The following is a 14,188-nucleotide window of genomic DNA, read 5'->3' on the forward strand; positions in this document are numbered from 1 at the left end:
AGGCCAGACCGCATATCAAATATACAAGTTGGGGGTTACTTGGGGAATAGTGATCACAACATAATAAGTTTTCATGTATTCTTTAGTAAGATGTCTAGTAGAGGGGCTGCAAGGACACTAAACTTCAGGAAAGCAAATTTTAAACGGTTGAGAGATGATCTTAGTGCAATAAACTGGGATGATGTACTAAGTAATAAAAGTACACAAAGCAAATGGGAGACTTTTATGAGCATCCTGAATAGGGCTTGTGCAGAAAATATACCCTATAGGAACAAACATGCTAGAAATAGGAGGAAACCCCTATGGCTAAATAGAGCTGTAAGGGAAGCAATAAAAGAAAAACAGAAAGCCTTAAAAGAATTAAAGAGGGTAGGTAGTGATGAGGCATTATATAATTATAGAAAATTAAATAAAATATGTAAAAAGCAAATTAAGTTAGCTAAGTTTGAGACAGAGAGACTCATTGCGAGAGAAAGTAAAAATAATCCTAAAATATTCTTTAACTACATAAACAGTAAAAAACTGAAAAGCGATAGTGTTGGCCCCCTTAAAAATAGTCTTGGTGAAATGGTGGAAGGGGATGAGGGTAAAGCCAACCTGCTGAATGACTTTTTTTCTATGGTTTTTATACAAGAAAATGCCATGGCAGATGACATGACCAGTGATACCATAAATTCACCCTTGAATATTACCTGCTTAACCCAGCAGGAAGTACGCCGCCGCCTCGAAATCACTAAGGTTGACAAATCTCCGGGCCCGGATGGCATACACCCCAAAGTACTACAGGAATTGAGTTATGTGATAGCTAGACCATTATTTTTAATCTCAGATTCCTTAATAACAGGGTCGGTACCGCAGGACTGGCGTATAGCAAATGTGGTGCCAATATTCAAAAAGGGGACAAAAACTGAGCCGGGAAATTATAGGCCGGTAAGTTTAACCTCTACGGTTGGTAAAATCCTTGAGGGTTTCTTGAGAGATGCTATACTGGAGTATCTCAAGAAAAATAACCTTATGACAGAGAATCAACATGGGTTTATGAGGGATCAATCCTGTCAAACTAATTTGATCAGCTTCTATGAAGAGGTAAGTTCAAGCCTGGACCAGGGAAATGCAGTGGATGTTGTGTATATGGACTTTTCAAAAGCTTTTGATACGGTGCCACACTAGTGATGAGCGAGCATGCTTGTAACTACTCGGTACTCGCACGAGTATCGCTGTACTCGGGCTGCTCGGCGGGGACCGAGTAATCTCGCGATACTCGTGCTGTACTCGTGGTCTTCATTTCTGCATGTTGGCGCTCTTTTGAGAGCCAGCCCTCATGCAGGGATTGGCTGGCAGACCACTGCAATGCCACAGCCCTGTTAGTTGTGGAATTGCAGTGATTGGCCGGCCTGCACAGCGTGACCGAGCCTTTATATCGGCCGGCGCGCTGTGCTCTGCTCACAGCTATCCAGACTGTCAGTGCAGGGAGAGTGTCGCTGATTCAGGGAAAGCTTTGCGGCCCTTTATAGCTTTTTCAGTTGCAGGGCTGCAAACAGTGTGACCAAAAGTCCTTCTCAGGACTATTCTAGTTGTATAGAGGCAGGCAGGGTATAGCCAGGTCGGAGTACAGTAGCAGAGTCCTTCTCAGGACTATTGTTGCTATATACAGGCAGGGTATAGCCAGGTCTGAATACAGGCTAGTGACCAAAAGAGTCCTTGTCAGGACTATTGTACCAGTATACAGGCAGGCAGGCAGGCAGGGTAGTGGTGACCGTATACCAGCCTTCATCATATCTGGGGCTGGTGTACACAGTGTAAAACAGTCCAGATAGTGTCTGACTTGTCTGTAATTGTCGCTCCCCAAAAAAACCTGTTAGGTTCTTATTGCGTCCGTGCTTGGTTTTTAAAACCGCACGTGTGTGCCTGTTGGTGGCAGCGTACAGGTGCACTTGTGTGCAATTTCCAGAAACTTTGATATAACGCACAAGTAGTGAATATACACGTCAGCAGTGCACAGCATTGCAAAATGCGCAAGGGCATTGGCAAGGAACAAGGAAGTGGACGTGATGGTGGTGCAGGCAGAGGCCCAGGTCGTGGGCAAGCTCTAATTTCGCCACAACAAAGGGCCACATCTAGTCGCTCGCACGTCCTGTCCCAAATTCTTGGGGACCGCAGCAGTACACCGCTCTTGAACCAAGACCAGTGTCAACAGGTTGTTAGTTGGATAGCAGATAATGCTTCCAGTCAGATTGGCACCACCACAAACACTCTGTCTTCCACACGGTCAAGTGTCAGTAGCCGTGATACTGCACCGCACATTTCTGAACCTGATCCTCCTTCCTACCACCAGGCTGAGTACACGTCCTCCTCGGACATTAATGATCCCACACTTGGACACTCGGAAGAGCTGTTCACGTTTCCATTCACACATTCTGGCCTCTCGCCAGCTCATATTGAAGTGGGTCATGAGGAGATCGTCTGTACAGATGGCCAAATATTTGAGCAGCCACGTTCTCACGAAGTTGGCAACGTGTCTCAACAAGTGGTGGACGATGATGAGACACAATTGTCAGGAAGTCAGGAGGAGGAGCAGGGTGCGGAAGAGGAAGACGACGTGGTGGATGATCCAGTAACTGACCCAACCTGGAAGGAGGATATGCAGAGCGAGGACAGCAGTGCACAGGGGGAGGGAGGCGTAGCATCACAACAGGCAGTAAGAAGCAGGGTGGTGGCCCCAGGCAGAAGTCAGGCAACCGTTCCCCGGAACAACACGACGACACAAGGTGCCTGTACAAATGTTAGGTCTTCCCGAGTCTGGCAGTTTTTTAAGTTGGATCCAGATGATTCAAAAAAGGCCATTTGCAACACCTGCCGTGCCAGCATCAGCAGGGGTACCAAAACTAGCAGCCTGACCACCACCAGCATGATCAGGCACATGTCAGCCAAGCACCCGACTTTGTGGGAAGTACAACAGAGTCGAGAAGCAGTGCTTGCTGATGTCACTGCTACGTCTTCGCTGGTTGTGCATGCGAGCCAATCCCCTGTCCATGCTGCCTGCGAACAAGCCTCCTCCACTCCTGCACCTGCAGTTGCCTACGCAGAAAGAACACCATCATCAAGCACGTCCTTGTCCCAGCGCAGCGTTCAGTTATCCATTCAGCAAACCTTTGAACGCAGGCGCAAATACACTGCCAACACCCCACATGCCACAGTTCTAAATGCTAACATTTCGCGACTGCTTGCGCTGGAAATGTTGCCTTTTAGGCTGGTGGAGACAGAAGCATTCCGTGACCTGATGGCAGCAGCTGTCCCACGTTACTCGGTCCCCAGCCGCCACTATTTCTCCCGGTGTGCCGTCCCCGCGTTGCATAACCACGTGTCACAAAACATCACACGTGCCCTGAACAACGCTGTTTCACCCAAGGTCCACCTAACCACAGACACGTGGACAAGTGCTTGTGGGCAAGGCCGCTACATCTCGTTGACGGCACACTGGGTTAATATTGTGGAAGCTGGGACCCAGTCTGAGCGAGGGACGGAACACGTCCTTCCCACACCAAGGTTTGCAGGCCCTACCTCAGTCAGTGTTTCACCCACACTCTACAGCTCCGGAATGTCATGCTCTTCAGCCTCCTCCTCCTCCTGCGCATCCTCATCCACTGTACCCTCCACACCAGTCACAAGCTGGAAGCACTGCAGCACTGCCTCGGCGAAGCGGCAACAGGCTGTGCTGAAGCTAATCTGCATAGGTGACAAACCCCACAATGCAGAAGAGCTGTAGACAGCTCTGAAACAGCAGGCAGATCACTGGCTCACACCTCTGAACCTAAAGCCAGGAAAGGTCGTGTGTGACAATGGCCGGAACCTGGTGGCGGCTTTGAGGCGAGGCCAGCTGACACATGTTCCATGCGTGGCCCATGTGCTCAACCTCGTGGTTCAGCGGTTTCTAAAGTCATACCCAGAGCTGTCTGATCTGCTGGTAAAAGTTCGCCGCCTGTCTGCACATTTTCGAAAGTCACCTACTGCTTCAGCCGGCCTTGCCGGCTTTCAGCGCCGTTTGCATCTTCCGGCTCACAGACTGGTGTGTGATGTCCCCACGTGTTGGAATTCAACTCTGCACATGTTGGTCAGGATATGTGAGCAGAAGAGGGCAGTTGTTGAGTACCTGCATCACCTAAGCCGTCGGGAAATGGGTCAAACTCCACACATAACACCTGAGGAGTGGAGATGGATGTCAGACCTATGTACCATCCTCCAAAACTTTGAGGACTCCACCAAGATGGTGAGTGGTGATGACGCCATTATTAGCGTCACCATACCGCTACTCTGCCTTCTAAAACGGTCTCTGCTGAAAAACAAACATGATGCATTGCAGGCGGAGCGCGATGAGTTGCAGCAAGAAACAGTAGTGGGTGTGGGTGATAACACACAGCCCAGCCTCGTCTCATCACAATGTGCAGTGGAGGACTATGACGAGGAGGAGGATGAAGACATGGAGCAACTCTCCGGCCAAATTGAGGATATGACATGCACACCAGTCATATCCTCGGTTCAGCGTGGCTGGCCAGAGGACAGGGTAGATGAGGAGGAGGAGGAGGAGGAGGAGGAGGACAACATGTTCAGTCATCTTGTTGGTCAGGCTACTGAAGTCCTGGCTGTTAAGAGTCTGGCGCACATGGCTGACTTTATGGTAAGCTGCCTGTCTCGTGACCCTCGCGTTAAGAACATCTTGGCCGACAATCATTACTGGTTGGTAACACTGTTAGACCCACGCTACAAGGAGAACTTTTTGTCTCTTATTCCCGTGGAGGAGAGGTCAACCAAAATGCAGCAGTTCCGAAAGGCCATACTCACGGAAGTAGGCAAAGCATTCCCCTCACAAAACGCTAGCGGCATAGGTCAGGAATCAGTGGACAACCGAGGCGTACAGCCGAGAGAGGCACAAGTCCAATCCGCCAGAGGTAGGGGAACAGTCTTTAAGATGTGGGACAGTTTTCTCAGCCCCTCACGTACCACAGCCCCTGAGGTGCGGGGTAGTGCCACAAGAAATCCTAAGTTTGCCCAGATGCTGAAGGAGTACCTTGCAGATCGAACAACTGTACTCCGACATTCCTCTGTGCCTTACAATTATTGGGTATCCAAGCTGGACACGTGGCATGAATTGGCTCTCTACGCCTTGGAAGTCCTGCCCTGCCCTGCTGCTAGCGTTTTGTCAGAGCGTGTTTTTAGTGCCGCAGGTGGAATCATTACAGATAAACGCACCTGCCTGTCAACTGAAAATGCTGACAGGCTGACTCTGATCAAGATGAACAAGGGTTGGATTGGGCCAGACTTCACCACACTACCAGCAAATGAGAGCGGAATTTAAAGTTTGCCATGTACCTCCACTCACCCATGGGTACACACTTCTGGACTTTGGATAATCGCTGGACTGCTCCTCCTTCTCCTCATGCGCCACCATGATGATGACCGTTACAAATTGCAATACTTAGGCCTTTGTTTCAGGTACACCCCCAGTGGTAAATTTTTTCGCCCATTCTTTGCAGAATGGACATTACAACGACAGGAGACCCGCTCCTTTGCAATGGGAACAATGTTTTGAGGCCCTCATGCACGTCTCTACCCAGGGACAACGTGGAGCCTCCCAATTTTTGGCTGCCCTGCCTAAGGGCTATACTATAATACACCCACTTCCTTAAAATGGACACTTAATGTTTTGAGGCCCTCATGCACGTCTCTACCCAGGGACAACGTGGAGCCTCCCAATTTTTGGCTGCCCTGCCTAAGGGCTATACTATAATACACCCACTTCCTTAAAATGGACACTTAATGTTTTGAGGCCCTCATGCACGTCTCTACCCAGGGACAACGTGGAGCCTCCCAATTTTTGGCTGCCCTGCCTAAGGGCTATACTATAATACACCCACTTCCTTAAAATGGACACTTAATGTTTTGAGGCCCTCATGCACGTCTCTACTCAGGGACAACGTGGAGCCTCCCAATTTTTGGCTGCCCTGGCAAAGGGCTATACTAAAATAGACCCACTTCCTTACAATGGGCACTTCAGGTTTACAGGCCATCATGCACGTCTCTATCCAGGGACAACGTGGAGCCTCCCAATTTTTGGCTGCCCTGGCAAAGGGCTATACTAAAATAGACCCACTTCCTTACAATGGGCACTTCAGGTTTACAGGCCATCATGCACGTCTCTATCCAGGGACAATGTGGAGCCTCCCAATTTTTGGCTGCCCTGGCAAAGGGCTATACTAAAATAGACCCACTTCCTTACAATGGGCACTTCAGGTTTACAGGCCATCATGCACGTCTCTATCCAGGGACAATGTGGAGCCTCCCAATTTTTGGCTGCCCTGCCTAAGGGCTATACTACAATAGACCCACTTCCTTCCAATGGGCACTTCAGGTTTACAGGCCATCATGCACGTCTCTATCCAGGGACAACGTGGAGCCTCCCAATTTTTGGCTGCCCTGGCAAAGGGCTATACTATAATACACCCACTTCCTTAAAATGGACACTTAATGTTTTGAGGCCCTCATGCACGTCTCTACCCAGGGACAACGTGGAGCCTCCCAATTTTTGGCTGCCCTGCCTAAGGGCTATACTACAATAGACCCACTTCCTTACAATGGGCACTTCAGGTTTACAGGCCCTCATGCACGTCTGTATGCAGGGGCATTGGTGAACCTCATAATTTTGGACTGCCCTGGCAAAGGAAAATACTACAAAGACTCACTTCCTCAAAATGGGCACATTAGACTCAAGAGGCCTTCATGTACGTCTCTTCTCAGGGACATCGGAGTGCCACACAATGTTTTCACGTAAAATCTTTCATGTATTAATCTCAAAAAGTAACATACACCAGCTCTATCTCACTATTGGGTATGTGCCCTTAACATTTCTGCCATGAAAAATCATTTTGGGGTCATTTTGGAAGGTTTTCTGGTGAGTCCGTAAAAATGGCGTGAAACGCGGACAAAATTGTTCACAGCTGTGACTTTTGAGTGATAAATGCTTCAAGGGGTCTTCCCCATGCTGTTGCCATGTCATTTGAGCACTCTTCTGAGACTTTTGTGACATTTTTAGGGTTTCTCCATGCTGCCGGGGGGTCATTTCACAAAAATACTCGGGTCTCCCATAGGATAACATTGGGCTCGTTGCTCGGCCCGAGTACACGAGTATCTTGGGAGGCTCGGCCCGAGCTTCGAGCACCCGAGCTTTTTAGTACTCGCTCATCCTTATGCCACACAAAAGGTTGGTACATAAAATGAGAATAATGGGGATAGGGGAAAATATGTGTAACTGGGTTAAAAACTGGCTCAGTAATAGGAAACAAAGGGTGGTTATTAATGGTACGTACTCGGACTGGGTCTCAGTTCATAGTGGGGTACCACAGGGGTCAGTATTGGGCCCGCTTCTTTTCAACATATTTAAAATGACCTTGTTGGGGGCATGTGGAGTAGAATTTCAATATTTGCAGATGATACTAAACTCTGCAGGGTAATCAATACAGAGGAGGATAATTTTATATTACAGGGAGATTTATGTAAATTGGAGGATTGGGCTGAGAAGTGGCAATTGAAGTTTAATGTAGATAAATGTAAGGTCATGCACTTGGGTAGAGGAAATAACATTTATGATTATGTACTTAATTGTAGAACACTGGGTAAAACAGACACAGAAAAAGACTTGGGTGTATGGGTGGATGGTAAACTTCACTTTAGTGGACAGTGTCAGGCAACTGCTGCCAGGGCTAATAAAATAATGGGATGTATTAAAAGAGGTATAAGTGTTCATGAAAAAAATATAGTTCTACCTCTGTACAAGTCACTAGTGCGACCGCACTTAGAATACTGTGTACAATTCTGGTCACCGATATATAAGAAGGACATAGCTGAACTGGAGAGGGTGCTGAGAAGAGCGACCAAGATTATTAGAGGAATGGGTGGGCTGCAATACCAAGACAGGTTATTAAACTTGGGGTTATTTAGTTTGGAAAAACGAAGGCTTAGGGGGGATCTAATCACAATGTATAAATATATGAGGGGTCAGTACAGAGACCTTTCCAAAGATCTTTTTACACCTAGGCCTGCAACTGGAACATGGGGGCATCTGCTACGTCTTGAGGAAAGAAGGTTTAATCATAATCACAGACGAGGATTCTTTACTATACGAGCAGTGAGACTGTGGAACTCTCTGCCGCATGATGTTGTAATGAGTGATTCACTACTAACATTTAAGCAGAGACTGGACGCCTTTCTTGAAAAATGTAATATTACCAGTTATGTACATTAGATTTTATGACAGGGTATTGATCCAGGGAACTAGTCTGATTGCCGGATGTGGAGTCAGGAAGGAAATTTTTTCCCCATTGGAACTTGTTTGCCACATTGGGTTTTTTTTGCCTTCCTCTGGATCAACATGTAAGGCTACAGGTTGAACTAGATGGACTTAGAGTCTCCCTTCAACCTTAAAAACTATGATACTATGATCTACAAAATGCATATACTTTTTTATGTGTTTTATATAGGGATTATTTAGACTATAGATCAAGCGATCCTCCAAGTGAGCCAGGAAAAAATTCGCAAAGGTACAAGCCACCGGAGTCCCCATTGCCACTCCACTTTTTTGTTGGTACCAGGTGTGTCCGAACTTGAAGGTATTATTTTTTAAAACGAATGTTAAAGCCTCTTCAATAAAGTCTATTAAATGGGCATAGTAGTCGGTAGAGATCAGCACTGTAGCCCCACCCTTATCCGCTCTCCGTATGGTCACATTTTTGAGAGCCTTAATTTTCTTTAGAGCTATCTTTTGAGAACAGGATAAATTATTTTTCAGGGTTGGATACTTTAGCGCTTTTATATCCCTCATGACAATCTCCTGGAACAAATCAATGCTGTTCCCAGGAGAAGTCGGTGGGTAGAATGTTGATTTTATGCCTCTAGTAAAACCCATGATATTATTTGGGCTATTTTTTATTTTTGGAAAATCTATCCTACTCATATTATCATCAGTTAAACTTAATAGTTGTAATGCATCGTCAGTAATTTCTCTGATCTCTGGACCTACAAATGAAAAACCAAGATGACCACTGTCACATTGTTTCTCAACCTTGCGATTCAGGAGATCTAATAAAACAATTGGAACAGTTTGAATGGCAGGAAACTTTTAGCTGTACATCCTTAGACGTGGAAAGTCTCTTTACAAGGATCCCACAGCAACTTGGAATTGATAACATCACGGATATGCTGAAAGGACTAGGTGAGGACTAGAGTTGAGCGCGGTTCGCGGTTCGAGGTTCTCCAGTTTGCGGCTCGAGTGATTTTGGGGGCTGTTCTAGATCGAACTATAACGCGAGCTTTTTGCTAAAGCTCGATAGTTCTAGATATGTTCGAGAACGGTTCTAGCAGCAAAAAGACCAGCTAATTCCTAGCTGGCGTTCCGCTGTAATAGTGTAAGTCACTCTGTGACTTACACTATTATGAAATTTCAGTGTATAGTGTGCGGGAACAGCGCATTCAGATCACTGCTGTATGGATAATGGCGATCGCCATTTTTTTTTTTTCCTTGTCTTCCTTCCCTAAGCGCGCGCGTGTAGTGGGGCAGGCCAGCATGTCAGCCAATCCCAGACACACACACAGCTAAGTGGACTTTTAGCCAGAGAAGCAACGGCATGTGTGATAGGATGTCCATGTCACATGTCCCTGCATTATAAAACCGGACATTTTCCTCCAGGACGCCATTATCTCTTCTGCGTCCTTGGTGTCAGACATCACAGTTTATATCAGTCCTTTTAAGGGCTAATACCGGCAGGGTCAGAGCCATAGGTGACAGTCAGGGCCGTGAAAACAGAGTTTAACAGCTACACAAGATGACAGCGTCTGTATAGCTAAGGTCAGGGATTTCCTCGCTGCATTTCCCCATTAGGAGGGATAGAAAGGCAGGCTTCCTTTCCTCTACCCAGAGACCCACAACCCTGCCACTGTACCCTCCTGCCCTTTGCACACTCAAGCTCATTGCTACTAAGCCATTATACTAGCAAACACTGAGTGAACTTAGTGGCATCCCAAAAGTGGCTGTTGGATTTCTGTATTGTCCCACTAGTGCAAAGATATTTGCAGCATGTCTGCCTGCATTGCACACTCAAACTCATTGTTACTAAGCCATTATACTAGCAAACACTGAGTGAACTTAGTGGCATCCTAAAAGTGGCTGTTGGAATTCTGTATTGTCCCGCTAGTGCAAAGATATTTGCAGCACGTCTGCCTGCATTGCACACTCAAACTCATTGGTACTAAGCCATTATACTAACAAACACTGAGTGAACTTAGTGGCATCCTAAAAGTGGCTGTTGGACTTCTGTATTGTCCCGCTATTGCAAAGATATTTGCAGCACGTCTGCCTGCATTGCACACTCAAACTCATTGTTACTAAGCCCTTATACTAGCAAACACTGAGTGAACTTAGTGGCATCCTAAACGTGGCTGTTGGACTTCTGTATTGTCCCACTAGTGCAAAGATATTTGGAGCATGTCTGCCTGCATTGCGCACTCAAACTCATTGTTACTAAGCCATTATACTAGCAAACACTGAGTGAACTTAGTGGCATCCTAAAAGTGGCTGTTGGACTTCTGTATTGTCCCGCTAGTGCAAAGATATTTGCAGCACGTCTGCCTGCATTGCGCACTCAAACTCATTGTTACTAAGCCATTATACTAACAAACACTGAGTGAACTTAGTGGCATACTAAAAGTGGCTGTTGGACTTCTGTATTGTCCCGCTAGTGCAAAGATATTTGCAGCACGTCTGCCTGCATTGCACACTCAAACTCATTGTTACTAAGCCCTTATACTAACAAACACTGAGTGAACTTAGTGGCATCCTAAAAGTGGCTGTTGGACTTCTGTATTGTCCCATTAGTGCAAAGATATTTGCAGCACGTCTGCCTGCATTGCACACTCAAACTCATTGTTACTAAGCCATTATACTAGCAAACACTGAGTGAACTTAGTGGCATCCTAAACGTGGCTGTTGGACTTCTGTATTGTCCCACTAGTGCAAAGATATTTGCAGCACGTCTGCCTGCATTGCACACTCAAACTCATTGTTACTAAGCCATTATACTAGCAAACACTGAGTGAACTTAGTGGCATCCTAAAAGTGGCTGTTGGACATCTGTATTGTCCCACTAGTGCAAAGATATTTGCAGCACGTCTGCCTACATTGCACACTCAAACTCATTGTTACTAAGCCATTATACTAGCAAACACTGAGTGAACTTAGTGGCATCCTAAAAGTGGCTGTTGGACTTCTGTATTGTCCCACTAGTGCAAAGATATTTGCAGCACGTCTGCCTGCATTGCACACTCAAACTCATTGTTACTAAGCCATTATACTAACAAACACTGAGTGAACTTAGTGGCATCCTAAAAGTGGCTGTTGGACTTCTGTATTGTCCCGCTAGTGCAAAGATATTTGCAGCACGTATGCCTGCATTGCACACTCAAACTCATTGTTACTAAGCCATTATACTAGCAAACACTGAGTGAACTTAGTGGCATCCTAAAAGTGGCTGTTGGACTTCTGTATTGTCCCACTAGTGCAAAGATATTTGCAGCACGTCTGCCTGCATTGTACACTCAAACTCATTGTTACTAAGCCCTTATACTTTCAAACACTGAGTGAACTTAGTGGCATCCTAAAAGTGGCTGTTGGACTTCTGTATTGTCCCACTAGTGCAAAGATATTTGCAGCACGTCTGCCTGCATTGTACACTCAAACTCATTGTTACTAAGCCCTTATACTAGCAAACACTGAGTGAACTTAGTGGCATCCTAAACGTGGCTGTTGGACTTCTGTATTGTCCCACTAGTGCAAAGATATTTGCAGCACGTCTGCCTGCATTGTACACTCAAACTCATTGTTACTAAGCCCTTATACTAGCAAACACTGAGTGAACTTAGTGGCATCCTAAACGTGGCTGTTGGACTTCTGTATTGTCCCACTAGTGCAAAGATATTTGCCGCACGTCTGCCTGCATTGCACACTCAAACTCATTGTTACTAAGCCATTATACTAGCAAACACTGAGTGAACTTAGTGGCATCCTAAAAGTGGTTGTTGGACTTCTGTATTGTCCCACTAGTGCAAAGATATTTGCAGCACGTCTGCCTGCATTGCACACTCAAACTCATTGTTACTAAGCCATTATACTAGCAAACACTGAGTGAACTTAGTGGCATCCTAAATGTGGCTGTTGGACTTCTGTATTGTCCCACTAGTGCAAAGATATTTGCAGCACGTCTGCCTGCATTGCACACTCAAACTCATTGTTACTAAGCCATTATACTAGCAAACACTGAGTGAACTTAGTGGCATCCTAAACGTGGCTGTTTGACTTCTGTATTGTCCCACTAGTGCAAAGATATTTGCAGCAAGTCTGCCTGCATTGCAAACTCAAACTCATTGTTACTAAGCCATTATACTAGCAAATACTGAGTGAACTTAGTGGCATCCTAAAAGTGGCTGTTGGACATCTGTATTGTCCCACTAGTGCAAAGATATTTGCAGCACGTCTGCCTACATTGCACACTCAAACTCATTGTTACTAAGCCATTATACTAGCAAACACTGAGTGAACTTAGTGGCATCCTAAAAGTGGCTGTTGGACTTCTGTATTGTCCCACTAGTGCAAAGATATTTGCAGCACGTCTGCCTGCATTGCACACTCAAACTCATTGTTACTAAGCCATTATACTAGCAAACACTGAGTGAACTTAGTGGCATCCTAAAAGTGGCTGTTGGACTTCTGTATTGTCCCACTAGTGCAAAGATATTTGCAGCACCTCTGCATTGCACACTCAAACTCATTGTTACTAAGCCATTATACTAGCAAACACTGAGTGAACTTAGTGGCATCCTCAAAGTGGCTGTTGGACTTCTGTATTGTCCCACTAGTGCAAAGATATTTGCAGCACGTCTGCATTGAACATCCAAGCTCATTGTTACAAAGCCATTATACTAGCAATTTATGCTGCCAGTTTAAGGGCCGTAGTTGCATTGTCAGGGATAATTATTGTTGTTTATTCTGCTGTTAATAAAGATAGACCACCGCTGAAATCTACACCATCTCTCAATTTTTACTACCACATTTTAAGTTCACAATCTTGACGCTATCAAAATGAGTGGCAAAATGACAGATGCTGGTAGAAAGGGGAAGTGGAGTGTTGGAAAAGGAAAAAAAGGGTTTGTCCGTGGGGAAGGTGGCAAAGCTCCATTAACATCTGCTGAAGATAGACCATCTTCCAGCAAAAGTAAGATGTCTACTACTTACCGTGGACAATCCGATGTGCTCCCTTTTTTACGGACACGAACAACTGGAACAAAGGTAGATGATGGCCAAAAAAGGAAAATGCTTGAATGGATCTCAAGTGGTCCAACAAGTGCCCTCTCCGCCACCTCAACTACCGCATCCAAAAAACACCAGTCCTCTGAGTTGTCAGCCCAATCACACTTGCATTCTCCCAGCTCTCTAGTCTCCATCCGCCCTGCACAGTATGGTGGAACTGAGATGGCTGAGTCTGCAGAGCTGTTCAGTCACACTATAGCCTGGGAATCAGAGGTCTGCTCCCAAGCTACAGTGAGTACAGACCAGGAAATGGTCTGCAGTGATGCCCAGAACCTTTGTGACTCTGATTCAGGCCGTGAGGACCAAGTTTCTGAGCATAATGTTGACCCCTTTTTACAAACTGTAACACCTGTTGTTATAGACAATTAGGAACATACTGATGATGATGAGACGCAGATACCAGATTGTGATGACAACTTAAATAATCGGTCAGGGCAAGAAGAGGCTCGGTCTGAGGGGGAGGGGAGTGCAAACAACAATTGATGAGGAAGTTTTAGATCCCACCTACTGTCAACCCACAGTCAGGCACTCGAGGAGGTCAACAGAGGCGGTGGAGGAGGATGCAACCGACGACGAAGTTACCTTGCGCCTTCCTGGACAGAGTCGGAGCACTGGTAGCACGTCTACAACTGCATCCTCAGCCACCACTATGCCTCTGAGCACTAGTCGGGGGGGCTCAGCAGGTCGCATGCCCTCTAAGCCTTACCTAGCCTGGTCCTTTTTTGACATAGCAAAAGATCGCCCAAATTATGTGATCTGTAAAATTTGTCATGATTCTGT

This window comes from Anomaloglossus baeobatrachus, chromosome 7, assembly GCF_048569485.1.
Source record: "Anomaloglossus baeobatrachus isolate aAnoBae1 chromosome 7, aAnoBae1.hap1, whole genome shotgun sequence".
Lineage (NCBI taxonomy): Eukaryota > Metazoa > Chordata > Amphibia > Anura > Aromobatidae > Anomaloglossus > Anomaloglossus baeobatrachus.